This window comes from Triturus cristatus, chromosome 1_1, assembly GCF_964204655.1.
Source record: "Triturus cristatus chromosome 1_1, aTriCri1.1, whole genome shotgun sequence".
Classification (NCBI taxonomy): domain Eukaryota; kingdom Metazoa; phylum Chordata; class Amphibia; order Caudata; family Salamandridae; genus Triturus; species Triturus cristatus.
This window is the reverse complement of record NC_140579.1, coordinates 365017573-365045107: the sequence shown is the minus strand read 5'-3', so window position 1 is coordinate 365045107 and position 27535 is coordinate 365017573.

Genomic DNA, 27535 nt, shown 5'->3' with positions numbered 1-27535 from the left:
AAGGTTTAAGGCAGTGGTGTTTGGGCAGTGTGGGGGTCATGCTGGGGCTGGTATTTCATGGTTTAGGACAGTGCAGTGGTGTTCGGGTAGTGTAGGGGGTCGTGCTGGGGCTGGTGTTTCAGGATTTAGGGCTGTGCAGTGGTGTTCGGGCAGTGTAGGGGATCGTGCTGGGGCTAGTGTTTCAGAGTTTAGGGCAGTGCAGTGGTGTTCGGGCAGTGTAGGGGGTCATGCAGGGGGTGGAATTCAGGGTTTAGGGCAGTGTAGTGGTGTTCGGACAGTGTAGGGGGTCGTGCTGGGGTGGTGTTTTCCGGGTTTAGGGCAGTGAAGTGGTGTTCGGGCAGTGTGGGGGGTCGTGCTGGGGCTGGTGTTTCAGGGTTTAGGGCAGTGCAGTGGTGTTCGGGCAGTGTAGGGGGTCGTGCTGGGGGTGGTGTTTCAGGGTTTAGGGCAGTGCAGTGGTGTTCGGGCAGTGTAGGGGATCTTGCTGGGGGTGGTGTTTCAGGGTTTAGGGCAGTGGTGTTTGGGCAGTGTGGGGGTCATGCTGGGGCTGGTGTTTCATGGTTTAGGACAGTGCACTGGTGTTCGGGCAGTGTAGGGGTCATGCTGGGGGTGGTGTTTCAGGGGTTAGGGCAGTGCAGTGGTGTTCGGGCAGTGTAGGGGGTCATGCAGGGGGTGGAATTCAGGGTTTAGGGCAGTGTAGTGGTGTTCGGACAGTTTAGGGGGACTTGCTGGAGGTGGTGTTTCAGGGTTTAGGGCAGTGCAGTGGTGTTCGGGCAGTGTAGGGGGTCGTGCTGGGGTGGTGTTTTCCGGGTTTAGGGCAGTGAAGTGGTGTTCGGGCAGTGTGGGGGGTCGTGCTGGGGCTGGTGTTTCAGGGTTTAGGGCAGTGCAGTGGTGTTCAGGCAGTGTAGGGGGTCGTGCTGGGGGTGGTGTTTCAGGGTTTAGGGCAGTGCAGTGGTGTTCGGGCAGTGTAGGGGATCTTGCTGGGGGTGGTGTTTCAGGGTTTAGGGCAGTGCAGTGGCAGGGTTTAGGGCAGTGCAGTGGTCGGGCAGTGAAGGGGGTCTTGCTGTGGGTGGTGTTTCAGGGTTTAGGGCAGTGAAGTGGTGTTCGGGCAGTGTAGGGGGTTGTGTTGGCTAGTGTTTCAGGGTTTAGGGCAGTGGTGTTCGGGCAGTGTGGGGGTCTTGCTGGGGCTGGTGTTTCATGGTTTAGGACAGTGCAGTGCTGTTCGGGCAGTGTAAGGGTTTGTGCTGGGGCAGGTGTTTCAGGGTTTAGGGCAGTGCAGTGGTGTTCGGGCAGTGTAGGGGGGCTTGCTGGGGGTGGTATTTCAGGGTTTAGAGCAGTGCAGTGGTGTTCGGGCAGTGTAGGGGGTTGGTCAGGGTGTGGTGTTTCAGGGTTTAGGGCAGTGCAGTGGTTTTCAGGCAGTGTAGGGGGACTTGCTGGGGGTGGTGAATCAAGGTTTAGGGCAGTGGTGTTCGACCAGCATAGGGGATCTTGCAGGGGGTGGTGTTTCAGGGTTGAGGGCAGTGGTGTTTGGGCAGTGTTGGGGTCATGCTGGGGCTGGTGTTTCATGGTTTAGGACAGTGCAGTGGTGTTCGGGCAGTGTAGGGGGTCGTACTGGGGGTGGTGTTTCAGGGTTTAGGTCAGTGCAGTGGTGTTCGGGCAGTGTAGGGGGTCGTGCTGGGGCTGGTGTTTCAGGGTTTAGGGCAGTGCAGTGGTGTTCGGGCAGTTTAGGGGATCGTGCTGGGGCTAGTGTTTCAGAGTTTAGGGCAGTGCAGTGGTGTTCGGGCAGTGTAGGGGTTCGTGCTGGGGTTGTGTTTCAGGGTTTAGGGCAGTGCAGTGGTGTTCGGGCAGTGTAGGGGGTCATGCTGGTGTTTCAGGATTTAGGGCAGAGCAGTGGTGTTCGGGAAGTGTAGGCGGACATGCTGGGGTGGTGTTTCAGGGTTTACGGCAGAGCAGTGGTGTTCGGGCAATGTAGGGGAGACGTGCTGGCGGTGTTTTTTTAGGGATTAGGGCAGTGGTGTTCGGGCAGTGTAGGGGGTTGTGCTGGGGGTGGTGTTTCAGGGTTTAGGGCAGTGCAGTGGTGTTCGGGCAGTGTAGGGGGTCATGCAGGGGGTGGAATTCAGGGTTTAGGGCAGTGTAGTGGTGTTCGGACACTGTAGGGGGACTTGCTGGAGGTGGTGTTTCAGGGTTTAGGGCAGTGCAGTGGTGTTCGGGCAGTGTAGGGGATCTTGCTGGGGGTGGTGTTTCAGGGTTTAAGGCAGTGGTGTTTGGGCAGTGTGGGGGTCATGCTGGGGCTGATGTTTCATGGTTTAGGACAGTGCAGTGGTGTTCGGGCAGTGTAGGGGTCATGCTGGGGCTGGTGTTTCAGGGTTTAGGGCAGTGAACTGGTGTTCGGGCAGTGTAGGGGGTTGTGCTGGCTGGTGTTTCAGGGTTTATGGCAGTGGTGTTCGGGCAGTGTGGGGTTTGTGCTGGGGCTGGTGTTTCATGGTTTAGGACAGTACAGTGCTGTTCGGGCAGTGTAAGGGGTTGTGCTGGGGCGGGTGTTTCAGGGTTTAGGGCAGTGAAGTGGTGTTCAGGCAGTGTAGGGGGTTGTGCTGGCTGGTGTTTCAGGGTTTAGGGCAGTGCAGTGGTGTTCGGGCAGTGTAGGGGTCATGCTGGGGGTTGTGCTTCAGGGTTTAGGGCATTGCAGTGGTTTTCGGGCAGTGTAGGGGGACTTGCTGGGGGTGGTGAATCAGGGTTTAGGGCAGTGGTGTTCGGGCAGTGTAGGGGGTCTTGTTGGGGGGTGGTGTTTCAGGGTTTAGGGCAGTGCTGTGATGTTCGGGCAGTGTAGGGGGTCGTGCTGGGGGTGGTGTTTCAGGGTTTAGGGCAGTGGTGTTCGGGCAGTGTAGGGGGTCTTGCTGGGGGTGGTGTTTCAGGGTTTAGGGCAGTGCAGTGGTGGGGCAGTATAGGGGGTCTTGCTGGGGGTGGTGTTTCAGGGTTTAGGTCAGTGCAGTGGTGTTCGGGCAGTGTAGGGGGTCGTGCTGGGGCTGGTGTTTCAGGGTTTAGGGCAGTGCAGTGGTGTTCGGGCATTGTAGGGGATCATGCTGGGGCTAGTGTTTCAGAGTTTAGGGCAGTGCAGTGGTGTTCGGGCAGTGTAGGGGTTCGTGCTGGGGTAGTGTTTCAGGGTTTAGGGCAGTGCAGTGGTGTTCGGGCAGTGTAGGGGGTCATGCTGGTGTTTCAAGGTTTAGGGCAGAGCAGTGGTGTTCGGGAAGTGTAGGGGGACATGCTGGGGTGGTGTTTCAGGGTTTACGGCAGAGCAGTGGTGTTCGGGCAGTGTGGGGGGACGTGCTGGCGGTGTGTTTTTAGGGATTAGGGCAGTGGTGTTCGGGCAGTGTAGGGGATCATGCTGGGGCTAGTGTTTCAGAGTTTAGGGCAGTGCAGTGGTTTTCGGGCAGTGTAGGGGTCCGTGCAGGGGTAGTGTTTCAGGGTTTAGGGCAGTGCAGTGGTGTTCAGGCAGTGTAGGGGGTCGTGCTGGGGTGGTGTTTTCCGGGTTTAGGGCAGTGAAGTGGTGTTCGGGCAGTGTGGGGGGTCGTGCTGGGGCTGGTGTTTCAGGGTTTAGGGCAGTGCAGTGGTGTTCGGGCAGTGTAGGGGGTCGTGCTGGTGGTGGTGTTTCAGGGTTTAGGGCAGTGCAGTGGTGTTCGGGCAGTGTAGGGGATCTTGCTGGGGGTGGTGTTTCAGGGTTTAGGGCAGTGGTGTTTGGGCAGTTTGGGGGTCATGCTGGGGCTGGTGTTTCATGGTTTAGGACAGTGCAGTGGTGTTCAGGCAGTGTAGGGGATCTTGCTGGGGGTGGTGTTTCAAGGTTTAAGGCAGTGGTGTTTGGGCAGTGTGGGGGTCATGCTGGGGCTGGTATTTCATGGTTTAGGACAGTGCAGTGGTGTTCGGGCAGTGTAGGGGGTCGTGCTGGGGCTGGTGTTTCAGGATTTAGGGCAGTGCAGTGGTGTTCGGGCAGTGTAGGGGATCGTGCTGGGGCTAGTGTTTCAGAGTTTAGGGCAGTGCAGTGGTGTTCGGGCAGTGTAGGGGGTCATGCAGGGGGTGGAATTCAGGGTTTAGGGCAGTGTAGTGGTGTTCGGACAGTGTAGGGGGTCGTGCTGGGGTGGTGTTTTCCGGGTTTAGGGCAGTGAAGTGGTGTTCGGGCAATGTGGGGGGTCGTGCTGGGGCTGGTGTTTCAGGGTTTAGGGCAGTGCAGTGGTGTTCGGGTAGTGTAGGGGGTCGTGCTGGGGGTGGTGTTTCAGGGTTTAGGGCAGTGCAGTGGTGTTCGGGCAGTGTAGGGGATCTTGCTGGGGGTGGTGTTTCAGGGTTTAGGGCAGTGGTGTTTGGGCAGTGTGGGGGTCATGCTGGGGCTGGTGTTTCATGGTTTAGGACAGTGCACTGGTGTTCGGGCAGTGTAGGGGTCATGCTGGGGGTGGTGTTTCAGGGGTTAGGGCAGTGCAGTGGTGTTCGGGCAGTGTAGGGGGTCATGCAGGGGTGGAATTCAGGGTTTAGGGCAGTGTAGTGGTGTTCGGACAGTTTAGGGGGACTTGCTGGAGGTGGTGTTTCAGGGTTTAGGGCAGTGCAGTGGTGTTCGGGCAGTGTAGGGGGTCGTGCTGGGGTGGTGTTTTCCGGGTTTAGGGCAGTGAAGTGGTGTTCGGGCAGTGTGGGGGGTCGTGCTGGGGCTGGTGTTTCAAGGTTTAGGGCAGTGCAGTGGTGTTCAGGCAGTGTAGGGGGTCGTGCTGGGGGTGGTGTTTCAGGGTTTAGGGCAGTGCAGTGGTGTTCGGGCAGTGTAGGGGATCTTGCTGGGGGTGGTGTTTCAGGGTTTAGGGCAGTGCAGTGGCAGGGTTTAGGGCAGTGCAGTGGTCGGGCAGTGAAGGGGGTCTTGCTGTGGGTGGTGTTTCAGGGTTTAGGGCAGTGAAGTGGTGTTCGGGCAGTGTAGGGGGTTGTGTTGGCTAGTGTTTCAGGGTTTAGGGCAGTGGTGTTCGGGCAGTGTGGGGGTCTTGCTGGGGCTGGTGTTTCATGGTTTAGGACAGTGCAGTGCTGTTCGGGCAGTGTAAGGGTTTGTGCTGGGGCAGGTGTTTCAGGGTTTAGGGCAGTGCAGTGGTGTTCGGGCAGTGTAGGGGGGCTTGCTGGGGGTGGTATTTCAGGGTTTAGAGCAGTGCAGTGGTGTTCGGGCAGTGTAGGGGGTTGGTCAGGGTGTGGTGTTTCAGGGTTTAGGGCAGTGCAGTGGTTTTCAGGCAGTGTAGGGGGACTTGCTGGGGGTGGTGAATCAAGGTTTAGGGCAGTGGTGTTCGACCAGCATAGGGGATCTTGCAGGGGGTGGTGTTTCAGGGTTTAGGGCAGTGGTGTTTGGGCAGTGTTGGGGTCATGCTGGGGCTGGTGTTTCATGGTTTAGGACAGTGCAGTGGTGTTCGGGCAGTGTAGGGGGTCGTACTGGGGGTGGTGTTTCAGGGTTTAGGTCAGTGCAGTGGTGTTCGGGCAGTGTAGGGGGTCGTGCTGGGGCTGGTGTTTCAGGGTTTAGGGCAGTGCAGTGGTGTTCGGGCAGTGTAGGGGATCGTGCTGGGGCTAGTGTTTCAGAGTTTAGGGCAGTGCAGTGGTGTTCGGGCAGTGTAGGGGTTCGTGCTGGGGTTGTGTTTCAGGGTTTAGGGCAGTGCAGTGGTGTTCGGGCAGTGTAGGGGGTCATGCTGGTGTTTCAGGGTTTAGGGCAGAGCAGTGGTGTTCGGGAAGTGTAGGCGGACATGCTGGGGTGGTGTTTCAGGGTTTACGGCAGAGCAGTGGTGTTCGGGCAATGTAGGGGAGACGTGCTGGCGGTGTTTTTTTAGGGATTAGGGCAGTGGTGTTCGGGCAGTGTAGGGGGTTGTGCTGGGGGTGGTGTTTCAGGGTTTAGGGCAGTGCAGTAGTGTTCGGGCAGTGTAGGGGGTCATGCAGGGGGTGGAATTCAGGGTTTAGGGCAGTGTAGTGGTGTTCGGACACTGTAGGGGGACTTGCTGGAGGTGGTGTTTCAGGGTTTAGGACAGTGCAGTGGTGTTCGGGCAGTGTAGGGGTCATGCTGGGGCTGGTGTTTCAGGGTTTAGGGCAGTGAACTGGTGTTCGGGCAGTGTAGGGGGTTGTGCTGGCTGGTGTTTCAGGGTTTATGGCAGTGGTGTTCGGGCAGTGTAGGGGATCTTGCTGGGGGTGGTCTTTCAGGGTTTAGGGCAGTGGTGTTTGGGCAGTGTGGGGGTTGTGCTGGGGCGGGTGTTTCAGGGTTTAGGGCAGTGAAGTGGTGTTCAGGCAGTGTAGGGGGTTGTGCTGGCTGGTGTTTCAGGGTTTAGGGCAGTGCAGTGGTGTTCGGGCAGTGTAGGGGTCATGCTGGGGGTTGTGCTTCAGGGTTTAGGGCATTGCAGTGGTTTTCGGGCAGTGTAGGGGGACTTGCTGGGGGTGGTGAATCAGGGTTTAGGGCAGTGGTGTTCGGGCAGTGTAGGGGGTCTTGTTGGGGGGTGGTGTTTCAGGGTTTAGGGCAGTCGAGTGATGTTCAGGCAGTGTAGGGGGTCGTGCTGGGGGTGGTGTTTCAGGGTTTAGGGCAGTGGTGTTCGGGCAGTGTAGGGGGTCTTGCTGGGGGTGGTGTTTCAGGGTTTAGGGCAGTGCAGTGGTGTTTGGGCATCGTAGGGGATCATGCTGGGGCTAGTGTTTCAGAGTTTAGGGCAGTGCAGTGGTGTTCGGGCAGTGTAGGGGTTCGTGCTGGGGTAGTGTTTCAGGGTTTAGGGCAGTGCAGTGGTGTTCGGGCAGTGTAGGGGGTCATGCTGGTGTTTCAAGGTTTAGGGCAGAGCAGTGGTGTTCGGGAAGTGTAGGGGGACATGCTGGGGTGGTGTTTCAGGGTTTACGGCAGAGCAGTGGTGTTCGGGCAGTGTGGGGGGACGTGCTGGCGGTGTGTTTTTAGGGATTAGGGCAGTGGTGTTCGGGCAGTGTAGGGGATCATGCTGGGGCTAGTGTTTCAGAGTTTAGGGCAGTGCAGTGGTGTTCGGGCAGTGTAGGGGTCCGTGCAGGGGTAGTGTTTCAGGTTTTAGGGCAGTGCAGTGGTGTTCAGGCAGTGTAGGGGGTCGTGCTGGGGTGGTGTTTTCCGGTTTTAGGGCAGTGAAGTGGTGTTCGGGCAGTGTGGGGGGTCGTGCTGGGGCTGGTGTTTCAGGGTTTAGGGCAGTGCGGTGGTGTTCGGGCAGTGTAGGGGGTCGTGCTGGGGGTGGTGTTTCAGGGTTTAGGGCAGTGCAGTGGTGTTCGGGCAGTGTAGGGGATCTTGCTGGGGGTGGTGTTTCAGGGTTTAGGGCAGTGGTGTTTGGGCAGTGTGGGGGTCATGCTGGGGCTGGTGTTTCATGGTTTAGGACAGTGCAGTGGTGTTCGGGCAGTGTAGGGGATCTTGCTGGGGGTGGTGTTTCAAGGTTTAAGGCAGTGGTGTTTGGGTAGTGTGGGGGTCATGCTGGGGCTGGTATTTCATGGTTTAGGACAGTGCAGTGGTGTTCGGGTAGTCTAGGGGGTCGTGCTGGGGCTGGTGTTTCAGGATTTAGGGCAGTGCAGTGGTGTTCGGGCAGTGTAGGGGATCGTGCTGGGGCTAGTGTTTTAGAGTTTAGGGCAGTGCAGTGGTGTTCGGGCAGTGTAGGGGGTCATGCAGGGGGTGGAATTCAGGGTTTAGGGCAGTGTAGTGGTGTTCGGACAGTGTAGGCGGTCGTGCTGGGGTGGTGTTTTCCGGGTTTAGGGCAGTGAAGTGGTGTTCGGGCAGTGTGGGGGGTCGTGCTGGGGCTGGTGTTTCAGGGTTTAGGGCAGTGCAGTGGTGTTCGGGCAGTATAGGGGGTCGTGCTGGGGGTGGTGTTTCAGGGTTTAGGGCAGTGCAGTGGTGTTAGGGCAGTGTAGGGGATCTTGCTGGGGGTGGTGTTTCAGGGTTTAGGGCAGTGGTGTTTGGGCAGTGTGGGGGTCATGCTGGGGCTGGTGTTTCATGGTTTAGGACAGTGCACTGGTGTTCGGGCAGTGTAGGGGTCATGCTGGGGGTGGTGTTTCAGGGGTTAGGGCAGTGCAGTGGTGTTCGGGCAGTGTAGGGGGTCATGCAGGGGGTGGAATTCAGGGTTTAGGGCAGTGTAGTGGTGTTCGGACAGTTTAGGGGGACTTGCTGGAGGTGGTGTTTCAGGGTTTAGGGCAGTGCAGTGGTGTTCGGGCAGTGTAGGGGGTCGTGCTGGGGTGGTGTTTTCCGGGTTTAGGGCAGTGAAGTGGTGTTCGGGCAGTGTGGGGGGTCGTGCTGGGGCTGGTGTTTCAGGGTTTAGGGCAGTGCAGTGGTGTTCAGGCAGTGTAGGGGGTCGTGCTGGGGGTGGTGTTTCAGGGTTTAGGGCAGTGCAGTGGTGTTCGGGCAGTGTAGGGGATCTTGCTGGGGGTGGTGTTTCAGGGTTTAGGGCAGTGCAGTGGCAGGGTTTAGGGCAGTGCAGTGGTCGGGCAGTGAAGGGGGTCTTGCTGTGGGTGGTGTTTCAGGGTTTAGGGCAGTGAAGTGGTGTTCGGGCAGTGTAGGGGGTTGTGTTGGCTAGTGTTTCAGGGTTTAGGGCAGTGGTGTTCGGGCAGTGTGGGGGTCTTGCTGGGGCTGGTGTTTCATGGTTTAGGACAGTGCAGTGCTGTTCGGGCAGTGTAAGGGTTTGTGCTGGGGCAGGTGTTTCAGGGTTTAGGGCAGTGCAGTGGTGTTCGGGCAGTGTAGGGGGGCTTGCTGGGGGTGGTATTTCAGGGTTTAGAGCAGTGCAGTGGTGTTCGGGCAGTGTAGGGGGTTGGTCAGGGTGTGGTGTTTCAGGGTTTAGGGCAGTGCAGTGGTTTTCAGGCAGTGTAGGGGGACTTGCTGGGGGTGGTGAATCAAGGTTTAGGGCAGTGGTGTTCGACCAGCATAGGGGATCTTGCAGGGGGTGGTGTTTCAGGGTTTAGGGCAGTGGTGTTTGGGCAGTGTTGGGGTCATGCTGGGGCTGGTGTTTCATGGTTTAGGACAGTGCAGTGGTGTTCGGGCAGTGTAGGGGGTCGTACTGGGGGTGGTGTTTCAGGGTTTAGGTCAGTGCAGTGGTGTTCGGGCAGTGTAGGGGGTCGTGCTGGGGCTGGTGTTTCAGGGTTTAGGGCAGTTCAGTGGTGTTCGGGCAGTGTAGGGGATCGTGCTGGGGCTAGTGTTTCAGAGTTTAGGGCAGTGCAGTGGTGTTCGGGCAGTGTAGGGGTTCGTGCTGGGCTTGTGTTTTAGGGTTTAGGGCAGTGCAGTGGTGTTCGGGCAGTGTAGGGGGTCATGCTGGTGTTTCAGGGTTTAGGGCAGAGCAGTGGTGTTCGGGAAGTGTAGGCGGACATGCTGGGGTGGTGTTTCAGGGTTTACGGCAGAGCAGTGGTGTTCGGGCAATGTAGGGGAGACGTGCTGGCGGTGTTTTTTTAGGGATTAGGGCAGTGGTGTTCGGGCAGTGTAGGGGGTTGTGCTGGGGGTGGTGTTTCAGGGTTTAGGGCAGTGCAGTGGTGTTCGGGCAGTGTAGGGGGTCATGCAGGGGGTGGAATTCAGGGTTTAGGGCAGTGTAGTGGTGTTCGGACACTGTAGGGGGACTTGCTGGAGGTAGTGTTTCAGGGTTTAGGGCAGTGCAGTGGTGTTCGGGCAGTGTAGGGGATCTTGCTGGGGGTGGTGTTTCAGGGTTTAAGGCAGTGGTGTTTGGGCAGTGTGGGGTCATGCTGGGGCTGATGTTTCATGGTTTAGGACAGTGCAGTGGTGTTCGGGCAGTGTAGGGGTCATGCTGGGGCTGGTGTTTCAGGGTTTAGGGCAGTGAACTGGTGTTCGGGCAGTGTAGGGGGTTGTGCTGGCTGGTGTTTCAGGGTTTATGGCAGTGGTGTTCGGGCAGTGTAGGGGATCTTGCTGGGGGTGGTCTTTCAGGGTTTAGGGCAGTGGTGTTTGGGCAGTGTGGGGTTTGTGCTGGGGCTGGTGTTTCATGGTTTAGGACAGTACAGTGCTGTTCGGGCAGTGTAAGGGGTTGTGCTGGGGCGGGTGTTTCAGGGTTTAGGGCAGTGAAGTGGTGTTCAGGCAGTGTAGGGGTTGTGCTGGCTGGTGTTTCAGGGTTTAGGGCAGTGCAGTGGTGTTCGGGCAGTGTAGGGGTCATGCTGGGGGTTGTGCTTCAGGGTTTAGGGCATTGCAGTGGTTTTCGGGCAGTGTAGGGGGACTTGCTGGGGGTGGTGAATCAGGGTTTAGGGCAGTGGTGTTCGGGCAGTGTAGGGGGTCTTGTTGGGGGGTGGTGTTTCAGGGTTTAGGGCAGTGCAGTGATGTTCGGGCAGTGTAGGGGGTCGTGCTGGGGGTGGTGTTTCAGGGTTTAGGGCAGTGGTGTTCGAGCAGTGTAGGGGGTCTTGCTGGGGGTGGTGTTTCAGGGTTTAGGGCAGTGCAGTGGTGGGGCAGTATAGGGGGTCTTGCTGGGGGTGGTGTTTCAGGGTTTAGGTCAGTGCAGTGGTGTTCGGGCAGTGTAGGGGGTCGTGCTGGGGCTGGTGTTTCAGGGTTTAGGGCAGTGCAGTGGTGTTCGGGCATTGTAGGGGATCATGCTGGGGCTAGTGTTTCAGAGTTTAGGGCAGTGCAGTGGTGTTCGGGCAGTGTAGGGGTTCGTGCTGGGGTAGTGTTTCAGGGTTTAGGGCAGTGCAGTGGTGTTCGGGCAGTGTAGGGGGTCATGCTGGTGTTTCAAGGTTTAGGGCAGAGCAGTGGTGTTCGGGAAGTGTAGGGGGACATGCTGGGGTGGTGTTTCAGGGTTTACGGCAGAGCAGTGGTGTTCGGGCAGTGTGGAGGGACGTGCTGGCGGTGTGTTTTTAGGGATTAGGGCAGTGGTGTTCGGGCAGTGTAGGGGATCATGCTGGGGCTAGTGTTTCAGAGTTTAGGGCAGTGCAGTGGTTTTCGGGCAGTGTAGGGGTCCGTGCAGGGGTAGTGTTTCAGGGTTTAGGGCAGTGCAGTGGTGTTCAGGCAGTGTAGGGGGTCGTGCTGGGGTGGTGTTTTCCGGGTTTAGGGCAGTGAAGTGGTGTTCGGGCAGTGTGGGGGGTCGTGCTGGGGCTGGTGTTTCAGGGTTTAGGGCAGTGCAGTGGTGTTCGGGCAGTGTAGGGGGTCGTGCTGGTGGTGGTGTTTCAGGGTTTAGGGCAGTGCAGTGGTGTTCGGGCAGTGTAGGGGATCTTGCTGGGGGTGGTGTTTCAGGGTTTAGGGCAGTGGTGTTTGGGCAGTGTGGGGGTCATGCTGGGGCTGGTGTTTCATGGTTTAGGACAGTGCAGTGGTGTTCGGGCAGTGTAGGGGATCTTGCTGGGGGTGGTGTTTCAAGGTTTAAGGCAGTGGTGTTTGGGCAGTGTGGGGGTCATGCTGGGGCTGGTATTTCATGGTTTAGGACAGTGCAGTGGTGTTCGGGCAGTGTAGGGGGTCGTGCTGGGGCTGGTGTTTCAGGATTTAGGGCAGTGCAGTGGTGTTCGGGCAGTGTAGGGGATCGTGCTGGGGCTAGTGTTTCAGAGTTTAGGGCAGTGCAGTGGTGTTCGGGCAGTGTAGGGGGTCATGCAGGGGGTGGAATTCAGGGTTTAGGGCAGTGTAGTGGTGTTCGGACAGTGTAGGGGGTCGTGCTGGGGTGGTGTTTTCCGGGTTTAGGGCAGTGAAGTGGTGTTCGGGCAGTGTGGGGGGTCGTGCTGGGGCTGGTGTTTCAGGGTTTAGGGCAGTGCAGTGGTGTTCGGGCAGTGTAGGGGGTCGTGCTGGGGGTGGTGTTTCAGGGTTTAGGGCAGTGCAGTGGTGTTCGGGCAGTGTAGGGGATCTTGCTGGGGGTGGTGTTTCAGGGTTTAGGGCAGTGGTGTTTGGGCAGTGTGGGGGTCATGCTGGGGCTGGTGTTTCATGGTTTAGGACAGTGCACTGGTGTTCGGGCAGTGTAGGGGTCATGCTGGGGGTGGTGTTTCAGGGGTTAGGGCAGTGCAGTGGTGTTCAGGCAGTGAAGGGGGTCATGCAGGGGTGGAATTCAGGGTTTAGGGCAGTGTAGTGGTGTTCGGACAGTTTAGGGGGACTTGCTGGAGGTGGTGTTTCAGGGTTTAGGGCAGTGCAGTGGTGTTCGGGCAGTGTAGGGGGTCGTGCTGGGGTGGTGTTTTCCGGGTTTAGGGCAGTGAAGTGGTGTTCGGGCAGTGTGGGGGGTCGTGCTGGGGCTGGTGTTTCAGGGTTTAGGGCAGTGCAGTGGTGTTCAGGCAGTGTAGGGGGTCGTGCTGGGGGTGGTGTTTCAGGGTTTAGGGCAGTGCAGTGGTGTTCGGGCAGTGTAGGGGATCTTGCTGGGGGTGGTGTTTCAGGGTTTAGCGCAGTGCAGTGGCAGGGTTTAGGGCAGTGCAGTGGTCGGGCAGTGAAGGGGGTCTTGCTGTGGGTGGTGTTTCAGGGTTTAGGGCAGTGAAGTGGTGTTCGGGCAGTGTAGGGGGTTGTATTGGCTAGTGTTTCAGGGTTTAGGGCAGTGGTGTTCGGGCAGTGTGGGGGTCTTGCTGGGGCTGGTGTTTCATGGTTTAGGACAGTGCAGTGCTGTTCGGGCAGTGTAAGGGTTTGTGCTGGGGCAGGTGTTTCAGGGTTTAGGGCAGTGCAGTGGTGTTCGGGCAGTGTAGGGGGGCTTGCTGGGTGTGGTATTTCAGGGTTTAGAGCAGTGCAGTGGTGTTCGGGCAGTGTAGGGGGTTGGTCAGGGTGTGGTGTTTCAGGGTTTAGGGCAGTGCAGTGGTTTTCAGGCAGTGTAGGGGGACTTGCTGGGGGTGGTGAATCAAGGTTTAGGGCAGTGGTGTTCGACCAGCATAGGGGATCTTGCAGGGGGTGGTGTTTCAGGGTTTAGGGCAGTGGTGTTTGGGCAGTGTTGGGGTCATGCTGGGGCTGGTGTTTCATGGTTTAGGACAGTGCAGTGGTGTTCGGGCAGTGTAGGGGGTCGTACTGGGGGTGGTGTTTCAGGGTTTAGGTCAGTGCAGTGGTGTTCGGGCAGTGTAGGGGGTCGTGCTGGGGCTGGTGTTTCAGGGTTTAGGGCAGTGCAGTGGTGTTCGGGCAGTGTAGGGGATCGTGCTGGGGCTAGTGTTTCAGAGTTTAGGGCAGTGCAGTGGTGTTCGGGCAGTGTAGGGGTTCGTGCTGGGGTTGTGTTTCAGGGTTTAGGGCAGTGCAGTGGTGTTCAGGCAGTGTAGGGGGTCATGCTGGTGTTTCAGGGTTTAGGGCAGAGCAGTGGTGTTCGGGAAGTGTAGGCGGACATGCTGGGGTGGTGTTTCAGGGTTTACGGCAGAGCAGTGGTGTTCGGGCAATGTAGGGGAGACGTGCTGGCGGTGTTTTTTTAGGGATTAGGGCAGTGGTGTTCGGGCAGTGTAGGGGGTTGTGCTGGGGGTGGTGTTTCAGGGTTTAGGGCAGTGCAGTGGTGTTCGGGCAGTGTAGGGGGTCATGCAGGGGGTGGAATTCAGGGTTTAGGGCAGTGTAGTGGTGTTCGGACACTGTAGGGGGACTGGCTGGAGGTGGTGTTTCAGGGTTTAGGGCAGTGCAGTGGTGTTCGGGCAGTGTAGGGGATCTTGCTGGGGTGGTGTTTCAGGGTTTAAGGCAGTGGTGTTGGGGCAGTGTGGGGGTCATGCTGGGGCTGATGTTTCATGGTTTAGGACAGTGCAGTGGTGTTCGGGCAGTGTAGGGGTCATGCTGGGGCTGGTGTTTCAGGGTTTAGGGCAATGAACTGGTGTTCGGGCAGTGTAGGGGGTTGTGCTGGCTGGTGTTTCAGGGTTTATGGCAGTGGTGTTCGGGCAGTGTAGGGGATCTTGCTGGGGGTGGTGTTTCAGGGTTTAGCGCAGTGCAGTGGCAGGGTTTAGGGCAGTGCAGTGGTCGGGCAGTGAAGGGGGTCTTGCTGTGGGTGGTGTTTCAGGGTTTAGGGCAGTGAAGTGGTGTTCGGGCAGTGTAGGGGGTTGTATTGGCTAGTGTTTCAGGGTTTAGGGCAGTGGTGTTCGGGCAGTGTGGGGGTCTTGCTGGGGCTGGTGTTTCATGGTTTAGGACAGTGCAGTGCTGTTCGGGCAGTGTAAGGGTTTGTGCTGGGGCAGGTGTTTCAGGGTTTAGGGCAGTGCAGTGGTGTTCGGGCAGTGTAGGGGGGCTTGCTGGGTGTGGTATTTCAGGGTTTAGAGCAGTGCAGTGGTGTTCGGGCAGTGTAGGGGGTTGGTCAGGGTGTGGTGTTTCAGGGTTTAGGGCAGTGCAGTGGTTTTCAGGCAGTGTAGGGGGACTTGCTGGGGGTGGTGAATCAAGGTTTAGGGCAGTGGTGTTCGACCAGCATAGGGGATCTTGCAGGGGGTGGTGTTTCAGGGTTTAGGGCAGTGGTGTTTGGGCAGTGTTGGGGTCATGCTGGGGCTGGTGTTTCATGGTTTAGGACAGTGCAGTGGTGTTCGGGCAGTGTAGGGGGTCGTACTGGGGGTGGTGTTTCAGGGTTTAGGTCAGTGCAGTGGTGTTCGGGCAGTGTAGGGGGTCGTGCTGGGGCTGGTGTTTCAGGGTTTAGGGCAGTGCAGTGGTGTTCGGGCAGTGTAGGGGATCGTGCTGGGGCTAGTGTTTCAGAGTTTAGGGCAGTGCAGTGGTGTTCGGGCAGTGTAGGGGTTCGTGCTGGGGTTGTGTTTCAGGGTTTAGGGCAGTGCAGTGGTGTTCAGGCAGTGTAGGGGGTCATGCTGGTGTTTCAGGGTTTAGGGCAGAGCAGTGGTGTTCGGGAAGTGTAGGCGGACATGCTGGGGTGGTGTTTCAGGGTTTACGGCAGAGCAGTGGTGTTCGGGCAATGTAGGGGAGACGTGCTGGCGTTGTTTTTTTAGGGATTAGGGCAGTGGTGTTCGGGCAGTGTAGGGGGTTGTGCTGGGGGTGGTGTTTCAGGGTTTAGGGCAGTGCAGTGGTGTTCGGGCAGTGTAGGGGGTCATGCAGGGGGTGGAATTCAGGGTTTAGGGCAGTGTAGTGGTGTTCGGACACTGTAGGGGGACTGGCTGGAGGTGGTGTTTCAGGGTTTAGGGCAGTGCAGTGGTGTTCGGGCAGTGTAGGGGATCTTGCTGGGGTGGTGTTTCAGGGTTTAAGGCAGTGGTGTTGGGGCAGTGTGGGGGTCATGCTGGGGCTGATGTTTCATGGTTTAGGACAGTGCAGTGGTGTTCGGGCAGTGTAGGGGTCATGCTGGGGCTGGTGTTTCAGGGTTTAGGGCAATGAACTGGTGTTCGGGCAGTGTAGGGGGTTGTGCTGGCTGGTGTTTCAGGGTTTATGGCAGTGGTGTTCGGGCAGTGTAGGGGATCTTGCTGGGGGTGGTCTTTCAGGGTTTAGGGCAGTGGTGTTTGGGCAGTGTGGGGTTTGTGCTGGGGCTGGTGTTTCATGGTTTAGGACAGAGCAGTGCTGTTCGGGCAGTGTAAGGGGTTGTGCTGGGGCGGGTGTTTCAGGGTTTAGGGCAGTGAAGTGGTGTTCAGGCAGTGTAGGGGGTTGTGCTGGCTGGTGTTTCAGGGTTTAGGGCAGTGCAGTGGTGTTCGGGCAGTGTAGGGGTCATGCTGGGGGTTGTGCTTCAGGGTTTAGGGCATTGCAGTGGTTTTCGGGCAGTGTAGGGGGACTTGCTGGGGGTGGTGAATCAGGGTTTAGGGCAGTGCTGTTCGGGCAGTGTAGGGGGTCTTTTTGGGGGGTGGTGTTTCAGGGTTTAGGGCAGTACAGTGATGTTCAGGCAGTGTAGGGGGTCGTGCTGGGGGTGGTGTTTCAGGGTTTAGGGCAGTGGTGTTCGGGCAGTGTAGGGGGTCTTGCTGGGGGTGGTGTTTCAGGGTTTAGGGCAGTGCAGTGGTGTTCGGGCATTGTAGGGGATCATGCTGGGGCTAGTGTTTCAGAGTTTAGGGCAGTGCAGTGGTGTTCGGGCAGTGTAGGGGTTCGTGCTGGGGTAGTGTTTCAGGGTTTAGGGCAGTGCAGTGGTGTTCGGGCAGTGTAGGGGGTCATGCTGGTGTTTCAAGGTTTAGGGCAGAGCAGTGGTGTTCGGGAAGTGTAGGGGGACATGCTGGGGTGGTGTTTCAGGGTTTACGGCAGAGCAGTGGTGTTCGGGCAGTGTGGGGGGACGTGCTGGCGGTGTGTTTTTAGGGATTAGGGCAGTGGTGCTCGGGCAGTGTAGGGGATCATGCTGGGGCTAGTGTTTCAGAGTTTAGGGCAGTGCAGTGGTGTTCGGGCAGTGTAGGGGTCCGTGCAGGGGTAGTGTTTCAGGGTTTTGGGCAGTGCAGTGGTGTTCAGGCAGTGTAGGGGGTCGTGCTGGGGTGGTGTTTTCTGGGTTTAGGGCAGTGAAGTGGTGTTCGGGCAGTGTGGGGGGTCGTGCTGGGGCTGGTGTTTCAGGGTTTAGGGCAGTGCAGTGGTGTTCGGGCAGTGTAGGGGGTCGTGCTGGGGGTGGTGTTTCAGGGTTTAGGGCAGTGCAGTGGTGTTCGGGCAGTGTAGGGGATCTTGCTGGGGGTGGTGTTTCAGGGTTTAGGGCAGTGGTGTTTGGGCAGTGTGGGGGTCATGCTGGGGCTGGTGTTTCATGGTTTAGGACAGTGCAGTGGTGTTCGGGCAGTGTAGGGGATCTTGCTGGGGGTGGTGTTTCAAGGTTTAAGGCAGTGCTGTTTGGGCAGTGTGGGGGTCATGCTGGGGCTGGTATTTCATGGTTTAGGACAGTGCAGTGGTGTTCGGGCAGTGTAGGGGGTCGTGCTGGGGCTGGTGTTTCAGGATTTAGGGCAGTGCAGTGGTGTTCGGGCAGTGTAGGGGATCGTGCTGGGGCTAGTGTTTCAGAGTTTAGGGCAGTGCAGTGGTGTTCGGGCAGTGTAGGGGGTCATGCAGGGGGTGGAATTCAGGGTTTAGGGCAGTGTAGTGGTGTTCGGACAGTGTAGGGGGTCGTGCTGGGGTGGTGTTTTCCGGGTTTAGGGCAGTGAAGTGGTGTTCGGGCAGTGTGGGGGGTCGTGCTGGGGCTGGTGTTTCAGGGTTTAGGGCAGTGCAGTGGTGTTCGGGCAGTGTAGGGGGTCGTGCTGGGGGTGGTGTTTCAGGGTTTAGGGCAGTGCAGTGGTGTTCGGGCAGTGTAGGGGATCTTGCTGGGGGTGGTGTTTCAGGGTTTAGGGCAGTGGTGTTTGGGCAGTGTGGGGGTCATGCTGGGGCTGGTGTTTCATGGTTTAGGACAGTGCACTGGTGTTCGGGCAGTGTAGGGGTCATGCTGGGGGTGGTGTTTCAGGGGTTAGGGCAGTGCAGTGGTGTTCGGGCAGTGTAGGGGGTCATGCAGGGGTGGAATTCAGGGTTTAGGGCAGTGTAGTGGTGTTCGGACAGTTTAGGGGGACTTGCTGGAGGTGGTGTTTCAGGGTTTAGGGCAGTGCAGTGGTGTTCGGGCAGTGTAGGGGGTCGTGCTGGGGTGGTGTTTTCCGGGTTTAGGGCAGTGAAGTGGTGTTCGGGCAGTGTGGGAGGTCTTGCTGGGGCTGGTGTTTCAGGGTTTAGGGCAGTGCAGTGGTGTTCAGGCAGTGTAGGGGGTCGTGCTGGGGGTGGTGTTTCATGGTTTAGGGCAGTGCAGTGGTGTTCGGGCAGTGTAGGGGATCTTGCTGGGGGTAGTGTTTCAGGGTTTAGGGCAGTGCAGTGGCAGGGTTTAGGGCAGTGCAGTGGTCAGGCAGTGAAGGGGGTCTTGCTGTGGGTGGTGTTTCAGGGTTTAGGGCAGTGAAGTGGTGTTCGGGCAGTGTAGGGGGTTGTGTTGGCTAGTGTTTCAGGGTTTAGGGCAGTGGTGTTCGGGCAGTGTGGGGGTCTTGCTGGGGCTGGTGTTTCATGGTTTAGGACAGTGCAGTGCTGTTCGGGCAGTGTAAGGGTTTGTGCTGGGGCAGGTGTTTCAGGGTTTAGGGCAGTGCAGTGGTGTTCGGGCAGTGTAGGGGGGCTTGCTGGGGGTGGTATTTCAGGGTTTAGAGCAGTGCAGTGGTGTTCGGGCAGTGTAGGGGGTTGGTCAGGGTGTGGTGTTTCAGGGTTTAGGGCAGTGCAGTGGTTTTCAGGCAGTGTAGGGGGACTTGCTGGGGGTGGTGAATCAAGGTTTAGGGCAGTGGTGTTTGACCAGCATAGGGGATCTTGCAGGGGGTGGTGTTTCAGGGTTTAGGGCAGTGGTGTTTGGGCAGTGTTGGGGTCATGCTGGGGCTGGTGTTTCATGGTTTAGGACAGTGCAGTGGTGTTCGGGCAGTGTAGGGGGTCGTACTGGGGGTGGTGTTTCAGGGTTTAGGTCAGTGCAGTGGTGTTCGGGCAGTGTAGGGGGTCGTGCTGGGGCTGGTGTTTCAGGGTTTGAGCAGTGCAGTGGTGTTCGGGCAGTGTAGGGGATCGTGCTGGGGCTAGTGTTTCAGAGTTTAGGGCAGTGCAGTGGTGTTCGGGCAGTGTAGGGGTTCGTGCTGGGGTTGTGTTTCAGGGTTTAGGGCAGTGCAGTGGTGTTCGGGCAGTGTAGGGGGTCATGCTGGTGTTTCAGGGTTTAGGGCAGAGCAGTGGTGTTCGGGAAGTGTAGGCGGACATGCTGGGGTGGTGTTTCAGGGTTTACGGCAGAGCAGTGGTGTTCGGGCAATGTAGGGGAGACGTGCTGGCGGTGTTTTTTTAGGGATTAGGGCAGTGGTGTTCGGGCAGTGTAGGGGGTTGTGCTGGGGGTGGTGTTTCAGGGTTTAGGGCAGTGCAGTGGTGTTCGGGCAGTGTAGGGGGTCATGCAGGGGGTGGAATTCAGGGTTTAGGGCAGTGTAGTGGTGTTCGGACACTGTAGGGGGACTTGCTGGAGGTGGTGTTTCAGGGTTTAGGGCAGTGCAGTGGTGTTCGGGCAGTGTAGGGGATCTTGCTGGGGGTGGTGTTTCAGGGTTTAAGGCAGTGGTGTTTGGGCAGTGTGGGGGTCATGCTGGGGCTGATGTTTCATGGTTTAGGACAGTGCAGTGGTGTTCGGGCAGTGTAGGGGTCATGCTGGGGCTGGTGTTTCAGGGTTTAGGGCAGTGAACTGGTGTTCGGGCAGTGTAGGGGGTTGTGCTGGCTGGTGTTTCAGGGTTTATGGCAGTGGTGTTCGGGCAGTGTAGGGGATCTTGCTGGGGGTGGTCTTTCAGGGTTTAGGGCAGTGGTGTTTGGGCAGTGTGGGGTTTGTGCTGGGGCTGGTGTTTCATGGTTTAGGACAGAGCAGTGCTGTTCGGGCAGTGTAAAGGGTTGTGCTGGGGCGGGTGTTTCAGGGTTTAGGGCAGTGAAGTGGTGTTCAGGCAGTGTAGGGGGTTGTGCTGGCTGGTGTTTCAGGGTTTAGGGCAGTGCAGTGGTGTTCGGGCAGTGTAGGGGTCATGCTGGGGGTTGTGCTTCAGGGTTTAGGGCATTGCAGTGGTTTTCGGGCAGTGTAGGGGGACTTGCTGGGGGTGGTGAATCAGGGTTTAGGGCAGTGGTGTTCGGGCAGTGTAGGGGGTCTTGTTGGGGGGTGGTGTTTCAGGGTTTAGGGCAGTGCAGTGATGTTCGGGCAGTGTAGGGGGTCGTGCTGGGGGTGGTGTTTCAGGGTTTAGGGCAGTGGTGTTCGGGCAGTGTAGGGGGTCTTGCTGGGGGTGGTGTTTCAGGGTTTAGGGCAGTGCAGTGGTGGGGCAGTATAGGGGGTCTTGCTGGGGGTGGTGTTTCAGGGTTTAGGTCAGTGCAGTGGTGTTCGGGCAGTGTAGGGGGTTGTGCTGGGGCTGGTGTTTCAGGGTTTAGGGCAGTGCAGTGGTGTTCGGGCATTGTAGGGGATCATGCTGGGGCTAGTGTTTCAGAGTTTAGGGCAGTGCAGTGGTGTTCGGGCAGTGTAGGGGTTCGTGCTGGGGTAGTGTTTCAGGGTTTAGGGCAGTGCAGTGGTGTTCGGGCAGTGTAGGGGGTCATGCTGGTGTTTCAGGGTTTAGGGCAGAGCAGTGGTGTTCGGGAAGTGTAGGCGGACATGCTGGGGTGGTGTTTCAGGGTTTACGGCAGAGCAGTGGTGTTCGGGCAATGTAGGGGAGATGTGCTGGCGGTGTTTTTTTAGGGATTAGGGCAGTGGTGTTCGGGCAGTGTAGGGGGTTGTGCTGGGGGTGGTGTTTCAGGGTTTAGGGCAGTGCAGTGGTGTTCGGGCAGTGTAGGGGGTCATGCAGGGGGTGGAATTCAGGGTTTAGGGCAGTGTAGTGGTGTTCGGACACTGTAGGGGGACTTGCTGGAGGTGGTGTTTCAGGGTTTAGGGCAGTGCAGTGGTGTTCGGGCAGTGTAGGGGATCTTGCTGGGGGTGGTGTTTCAGGGTTTAAGGCAGTGGTGTTTGGGCAGTGTGGGGGTCATGCTGGGGCTGATGTTTCATGGTTTAGGACAGTGCAGTGGTGTTCGGGCAGTGTAGGGGTCATGCTGGGGCTGGTGTTTCAGGGTTTAGGGCAGTGAACTGGTGTTCGGGCAGTGTAGGGGGTTGTGCTGGCTGGTGTTTCAGGGTTTATGGCAGTGGTGTTCGGGCAGTGTAGGGGATCTTGCTGGGGGTGGTCTTTCAGGGTTTAGGGCAGTGGTGTTTGGGCAGTGTGGGGTTTGTGCTGGGGCTGGTGTTTCATGGTTTAGGACAGAGCAGTGGTGTTCGGGCAGTGTAAAGGGTTGTGCTGGGGCGGGTGTTTCAGGGTTTAGGGCAGTGAAGTGGTGTTCAGGCAGTGTAGGGGGTTGTGCTGGCTGGTGTTTCAGGGTTTAGGGCAGTGCAGTGGTGTTCGGGCAGTGTAGGGGTCATGCTGGGGGTTGTGCTTCAGGGTTTAGGGCATTGCAGTGGTTTTCGGGCAGTGTAGGGGGACTTGCTGGGGGTGGTGAATCAGGGTTTAGGGCAGTGGTGTTCGGGCAGTGTAGGGGGTCTTGTTGGGGGGTGGTGTTTCAGGGTTTAGGGCAGTGCAGTGATGTTCGGGCAGTGTAGGGGGTCGTGCTGGGGGTGGTGTTTCAGGGTTTAGGGCAGTGGTGTTCGGGCAGTGTAGGGGGTCTTGCTGGGGGTGGTGTTTCAGGGTTTAGGGCAGTGCAGTGGTGGGGCAGTATAGGGGGTCTTGCTGGGGGTGGTGTTTCAGGGTTTAGGTCAGTGCAGTGGTGTTCGGGCAGTGTAGGGGGTTGTGCTGGGGCTGGTGTTTCAGGGTTTAGGGCAGTGCAGTGGTGTTCGGGCATTGTAGGGGATCATGCTGGGGCTAGTGTTTCAGAGTTTAGGGCAGTGCAGTGGTGTTCGGGCAGTGTAGGGGTTCGTGCTGGGGTAGTGTTTAAGGGTTTAGGGCAGTGCAGTGGTGTTCGGGCAGTGTAGGGGGTCATGCTGGTGTTTCAGGGTTTAGGGCAGAGCAGTGGCGTTCGGGAAGTGTAGGGGGACATGCTGGGGTGGTGTTTCAGGGTTTACGGCAGAGCAGTGGTGTTCGGGCAGTGTGGGGGGACGTGCTGGCGGTGTGTTTTTAGGGATTAGGGCAGTGGTGTTCGGGCAGTGTAGGGGGTCATGCAGGGGGTGGAGTTTAGGGCAGTGTAGTGGTGTTTGGACAGTGTAGGGGGACTTGCTGGATGTGGTGTTTCAGGGTTTAGGGCAGTGCAGTGGTGTTCGGGCAGTGTAGGGGGTCGTGCTGGGGGTGGTGTTTCAGGGTTTAGGGCAGTGAAGTGGTGTTCGGGCAGTGTAGGGGGTTGTGTTGGCTAGTGTTTCAGGGTTTAGGGCAGTGGTGTTCGGGCAGTGTGGGGGTCGTGCTGGGGCTGGTGTTTCATGGTTTAGGACAGTGCAGTGCTGTTCGGGCAGTGTAAGGGTTTGTGCTGGGGCAGGTGTTTCAGGGTTTAGGGCAGTGCAGTGGTGTTCGGGCAGAGTAGGGGGGATTGCTGGGGGTGGTATTTCAGGGTTTAGAGCAGTGCAGTGGTGTTCGGGCAGTGTAGGGGGTTGGTCAGGGTGTGGTGTTTCAGGGTTTAGGGCAGTGCAGTGGTTTTCAGGCAGTGTAGGGGGACTTGCTGGGGGTGGTGAATCAAGGTTTAGGGCAGTGGTGTTCGACCAGCATAGGGGATCTTGCAGGGGGTGGTGTTTCAGGGTTTAGGGCAGTGGTGTTTGGGCAGTGTTGGGGTCATGCTGGGGCTGGTGTTTCATGGTTTAGGACAGTGCAGTGGTGTTCGGGCAGTGTAGGGGGTCGTACTGGGGGTGGTGTTTCAGGGTTTAGGTCAGTGCAGTGGTGTTCGGGCAGTGTAGGGTGTCGTGCTGGGGCTGGTGTTTCAGGGTTTAGGGCAGTGCAGTGGTGTTCGGGCAGTGTAGGGGATCGTGCTGGGGCTAGTGTTTCAGAGTTTAGGGCAGTGCAGTGGTGTTCGGGCAGTGTAGGGGTTCGTGCTGGGGTTGTGTTTCAGGGTTTAGGGCAGTGCAGTGGTGTTCGGGCAGTGTAGGGGGTCATGCTGGTGTTTCAGGGTTTAGGGCAGAGCAGTGGTGTTCAGGAAGTGTAGGCGGACATGCTGGGGTGGTGTTTCAGGGTTTACGGCAGAGCAGTGGTGTTCGGGCAATGTAGGGTAGACGTGCTGGCGGTGTTTTTTTAGGGATTAGGGCAGTGGTGTTCGGGCAGTGTAGGGGGTTGTGCTGGGGGTGGTGTTTCAGGGTTTAGGGCAGTGCAGTGGTGTTCGGGCAGTGTAGGGGGTCATGCAGGGGGTAGAATTCAGGGTTTAGGGCAGTGTAGTGGTGTTCGGACACTGTAGGGGGACTTGCTGGAGGTGGTGTTTCAGGGTTTAGGGCAGTGCAGTGGTGTTCGGGCAGTGTAGGGGATCTTGCTGGGGTGGTGTTTCAGGGTTTAAGGCAGTGGTGTTTGGGCAGTGTGGGGGTCATGCTGGGGCTGATGTTTCATGGTTTAGGACAGTGCAGTGGTGTTCGGGCAGTGTAGGGGTCATGCTGGGGCTGGTGTTTCAGGGTTTAGGGCAGTGAACTGGTGTTCGGGCAGTGTAGGGGGTTGTGCTGGCTGGTGTTTCAGGGTTTATGGCAGTGGTGTTCGGGCAGTGTAGGGGATCTTGCTGGGGGTGGTCTTTCAGGGTTTAGGGCAGTGGTGTTTGGGCAGTGTGGGGTTCGTGCTGGGGCTGGTGTTTCATGGTTTAGGACAGTGCAGTGCTGTTCGGGCAGTGCAAGGGGTTGTGCTGGGGCGGGTGTTTCAGGGATTAAGGCAGTGAAGTGGTGTTCAGGCAGTGTAGGGGGTTGTGCTGGCTGGTGTTTCAGGGTTTAGGGCAGTGCAGTGGTGTTCGGGCAGTGTAGGGGTCATGCTGGGGGTTGTGCTTCAGGGTTTAGGGCATTGCAGTGGTTTTCGGGCAGTGTAGGGGGACTTGCTGGGGGTGGTGAATCAGGGTTTAGGGCAGTGGTGTTCGGGCAGTGTAGGGGGTCTTGTTGGGGGGTGGTGTTTCAGGGTTTAGGGCAGTGCAGTGATGTTCGGGCAGTGTAGGGGGTCGTGCTGGGGGTGGTGTTTCAGGGTTTAGGGCAGTGGTGTTCGGGCAGTGTAGGGGGTCTTGCTGGGGGTGGTGTTTCAGGGTTTACGGCAGTGCAGTGGTGGGGCAGTATAGGGGGTCTTGCTGGGGGTGGTGTTTCAGGGTTTAGGTCAGTGCAGTGGTGTTCGGGCTGTGTAGGGGGTCGTGCTGGGGCTGGTGTTTCAGGGTTTAGGGCAGTGCAGTGGTGTTCGGGCAGTGTAGGGTATCATGCTGGGGCTAGTGTTTCAGAGTTTAGGGCAGTGCAGTGGTGTTCGGGCAGTGTAGGGGTTCGTGCTGGGGTAGTGTTTCAGGGTTTAGGGCAGTGCAGTGGTGTTCGGGCAGTGTAGGGGGTCATGCTGGTGTTTCAGGGTTTAGGGCAGAGCAGTGGTGTTCGGGAAGTGTAGGGGGACATGCTGGGGTGGTGTTTCAGGGTTTACGGCAGAGCAGTGGTGTTCGGGCAGTGTGGGGGGACGTGCTGGCGGTGTGTTTTTAGGGATTAGGGCAGTGGTGTTCAGGCAGTGTAGGGGGTCATGCAGGGGGTGGAGTTTAGGGCAGTGTAGTGGTGTTCGGACAGTGTAGGGGGACTTGCTGGATGTGGTGTTTCAGGGTTTAGGGCAGTGCAGTGGTGTTCGGGCAGTGTAGGGGGTCGTGCTGGGGGTGGTGTTTCAGGGTTTAGGGCAGTGAAGTGGTGTTCGGGCAGTGTGGGGGGTCGTGCTGGGGCTGGTGTTTCAGGGTTTAGGGCAGTGCAGTGGTGTTCGGGCAGTGTAGGGGGTCGTGCTGGGGGTGGTGTTTCAGGGTTTAGGGCAGTGCAGTGGTGTTCGGGCAGTGTAGGGGATCTTGCTGGGGTGGTGTTTCAGGGTTTAGGGCAGTGGTGTTTGGGCAGTGTGCGGGTCATGCTGGGGCTGGTGTTTCATGGTTTAGGACAGTGCAGTGGTGTTCGGGCAGTGTAGGGGGTCGTGCAGGGGGTGGTGTTTCAGGGTTTAGGGCATTGCAGTGGTGTTCGGGCAGTGTAGGGGGTCGTGCTGGGGGTGGTGTTTCAGGGTTTAGGGCAGTGAAGTGGTGTTCGGGCAGTGTGGGGGGTCGTGCTGGGGCTGGTGTTTCAGGGTTTAGGGCAGTGCAGTGGTGTTCGGGCAGTGTAGAGGGTCGTGCTGGGGCTGGTGTTTCAGGGTTTAGGGCAGTGGTGTTTGGGCAGTGTGGGGGTCATGCTGGGGCTGGTGTTTCATGGTTTAGGGCAGTGTAGTGGTGTTCGGGCAGTGTAGGGGGTCGTGCAGGGGGTGGTGTTTCAGGGTTTAGGGCAGTGCAGTGGTGTTCAGGCAGTGTAGGGGGTCGTGCTGGGATGGTGTTTCAGGGTTTAGGGCAGTGCAGTGGTGTTTGGGCAGTGTTGGGGATCATGCTGGGGCTAGTGTTTCAGTGTTTAGGGCAGTGCAGTGGTGTTCGGGCAGTGTAGGGGTTCATGCTGGGGTAGTGTTTCAGGGTTTAGGGCAGTGCAGTGGTGTTCGGGCAGTGTAGGGGGTCATGCTGGTGTTTCAGGGTTTAGGGCAGAGCAGTGGTGTTCGGGAAGTGTAAGGGGACTTGCTGGGGTGGTGTTTCAGGGTTTAGGGCAGTGGTGTTCGGGCAGTGTAGGGGGTCTTGTTGGGGGGTGGTGTTTCAGGGTTTAGGGAAGTGAAGTGCAGTGATGTTCGGGCAGTGTAGGGGGTCGTGCTGGGGGTGGTGTTTCAGGGTTTAGGGCAGTGGTGTTCGGGCAGTGTAGGGGGTCTTGCTGGGGGTGGTGTTTCAGGGTTTAGGGCAGTGCAGTGGTGGGGCAGTATAGGGGGTCTTGCTGGGGGTGGTGTTTCAGGGTTTAGGTCAGTGCAGTGGTGTTCGGGCAGTGTAGGGGGTCGTGCTGGGGCTGGTGTTTCAGGGTTTAGGGCAGTGCAGTGGTGTTTGGGCAGTGTAGGGGTTCGTGTTGGGGTAGTGTTTCAGGGTTTAGGGCAGAGCAGTGGTGTTCGGGAAGTGTAAGGGGACTTGCTGGGGTGGTGTTTCAGGGTTTAGGGCAGTGGTGTTCGGGCAGTGTAGGGGGTCTTGTTGGGGGGTGGTGTTTCAGGGTTTAGGGAAGTGAAGTGCAGTGATGTTCGGGCAGTGTAGGGGGTCGTGCTGGGGGTGGTGTTTCAGGGTTTAGGGCAGTGGTGTTCGGGCAGTGTAGGGGGTCATGCTGGGGGTGGTGTTTCAGGGTTTAGGGCAGTGCAGTGGTGGGGCAGTATAGGGGGTCTTGCTGGGGGTGGTGTTTCAGGGTTTAGGTCAGTGCAGTGGTGTTCGGGCAGTGTAGGGGGTCGTGCTGGGGCTGGTGTTTCAGGGTTTAGGGCAGTGCAGTGGTGTTTGGGCAGTGTAGGGGTTCGTGTTGGGGTAGTGTTTCAGGGTTTAGGGCAGAGCAGTGGTGTTCGGGAAGTGTAGGGGGACATGCTGGGGTGGTGTTTCACGGTTTACGGCAGAGCAGTGGTGTTCGGGCAGTGTGGGGGAACGTGTTGGCGGTGTTTTTTTAGGGATTAGGGCAGTGGTGTTCGGGCAGTGTAGGGGGTCGTGCTGGGGGTGGTGTTTCAGGGTTTAGGGCAGTGCAGTGGTGTTCGGGCAGTGTAGGGGGTCATGCAAGGGGTGTAATTCAGGGTTTAGGGCAGTGTAGTGGTGTTCGGACAGTGTAGGGGGACTTGCTGGAGGTGGTGTTTCAGGGTTTAGGGCAGTGCAGTGTTGTTCGGGCAGTGTAGGGGGTCATGCAGAGGGTGGAGTTTAGGGCATTGTAGTGGTGTTCGGACAGTGTAGGGGGACTTGCTGGAGGTGGTGTTTCAGGGTTTATGGCAGTGCAGAGGTGTTCGGGCAGTGTAGGGGGTCGTGCTGGGGGTGGTGTTTCAGGGTTTAGGGCAGTGAAGTGGTGTTCGGGCAGTGTGGGGGGTCGTGCTGGGGCTGGTGTTTCAGGGTTTAGGGCAGTGCAGTGGTGTTCGGGCAGTGTAGGGGGGCATGCTGGGGGTGGTGTTTCAGGGTTTAGGGCAGTGCAGTGGTGTTCGGGCAGTGTAGGGGATCTTGCTGGGGTGGTGTTTCAGGGTTTAGGGCAGTGGTGTTTGGCCAGTGTGGGGGTCATGCTGGGGCTGGTGTTTCATGGTTTAGGGCAGTGCAGTGGTGTTCGGGCAGTGTAGGGGGTCGTGCTGGGGGTGGTGTTTCAGGGTTTAGGGCAGTGGTGTTCGGGCAGTGTAGGGGGTCTTGCTGGGGGTGGTGTTTCAGGGTTTAGGGCAGTGAAGTGGTGTTCGGGCAGTGTGGGGGGTCGTGCTGGGGCTGGTGTTTCAGGGTTTAGGGCAGTGCAGTGGTGTTCGAGCAGTGTAGGGGGGCGTGCTGGGGGTGGTGTTTCAGGGTTTAGGGCAGTGCAGTGGTGTTCGGGCAGTGTAGGGGATCTTGCTGGGGTGGTGTTTCAGGGTTTAGGGCAGTGGTGTTTGGGCAGTGTGGGGGTCATGCTGGGGCTGGTGTTTCATGGTTTAGGGCAGTGCAGTGGTGTTCGGGCAGTGTAGGGGGTCTTGCTGGGGGTGGTGTTTCAGGGTTTAGGGCAGTGGTGTTCGGGCAGTGTAGGGGATCTTGCTGGGGTGGTGTTTCAGGGTTTAGGGCAGTGGTGTTTGGGCAGTGTGGGGGTCATGCTGGGGCTGGTGTTTCATGGTTTAGGGCAGTGCAGTGGTGTTCGGGCAGTGTAGGGGGTCTTGCTGGGGGTGTGTTTCAGGGTTTAGGGCAGTGCAATGGTCGGGCAGTATAGGGGGTCTTGCTGGGGGTGGTGTTTACCGGTTTAGGTCAGTGCAGTGGTGTTCGGGCAGTGTAGGGGGTCGTGCTGGGGCTGGTGTTTCAGGGTTTAGGGCAGTGCAGTGGTGTTCGGGCAGTGTTGGGGATCATGCTGGGGCTAGTGTTTCAGAGTTTAGGGCAGTGCAGTGGTGTTCGGGCAGTGTAGGGGTTCATGCTGGGGTAGTGTTTCAGGGTTTAGGGCAGTGCAGTGGTGTTCGGGCAGTGTAGGGGGTCATGAAGGTGTTTCAGGGTTTAGGGCAGAGCAGTGGTGTTCGGGAAGTGTAAGGGGACATGCTGGGGTGGTGTTTCAGGTTTTACGGCCGAGCAGTGGTGTTCGGGCAGTGTAGGGGGGACGTGGTGGCGGTGTTTTTTTAGGGATTAGGGCAGTGGTGTTCGGGCAGTGTAGGG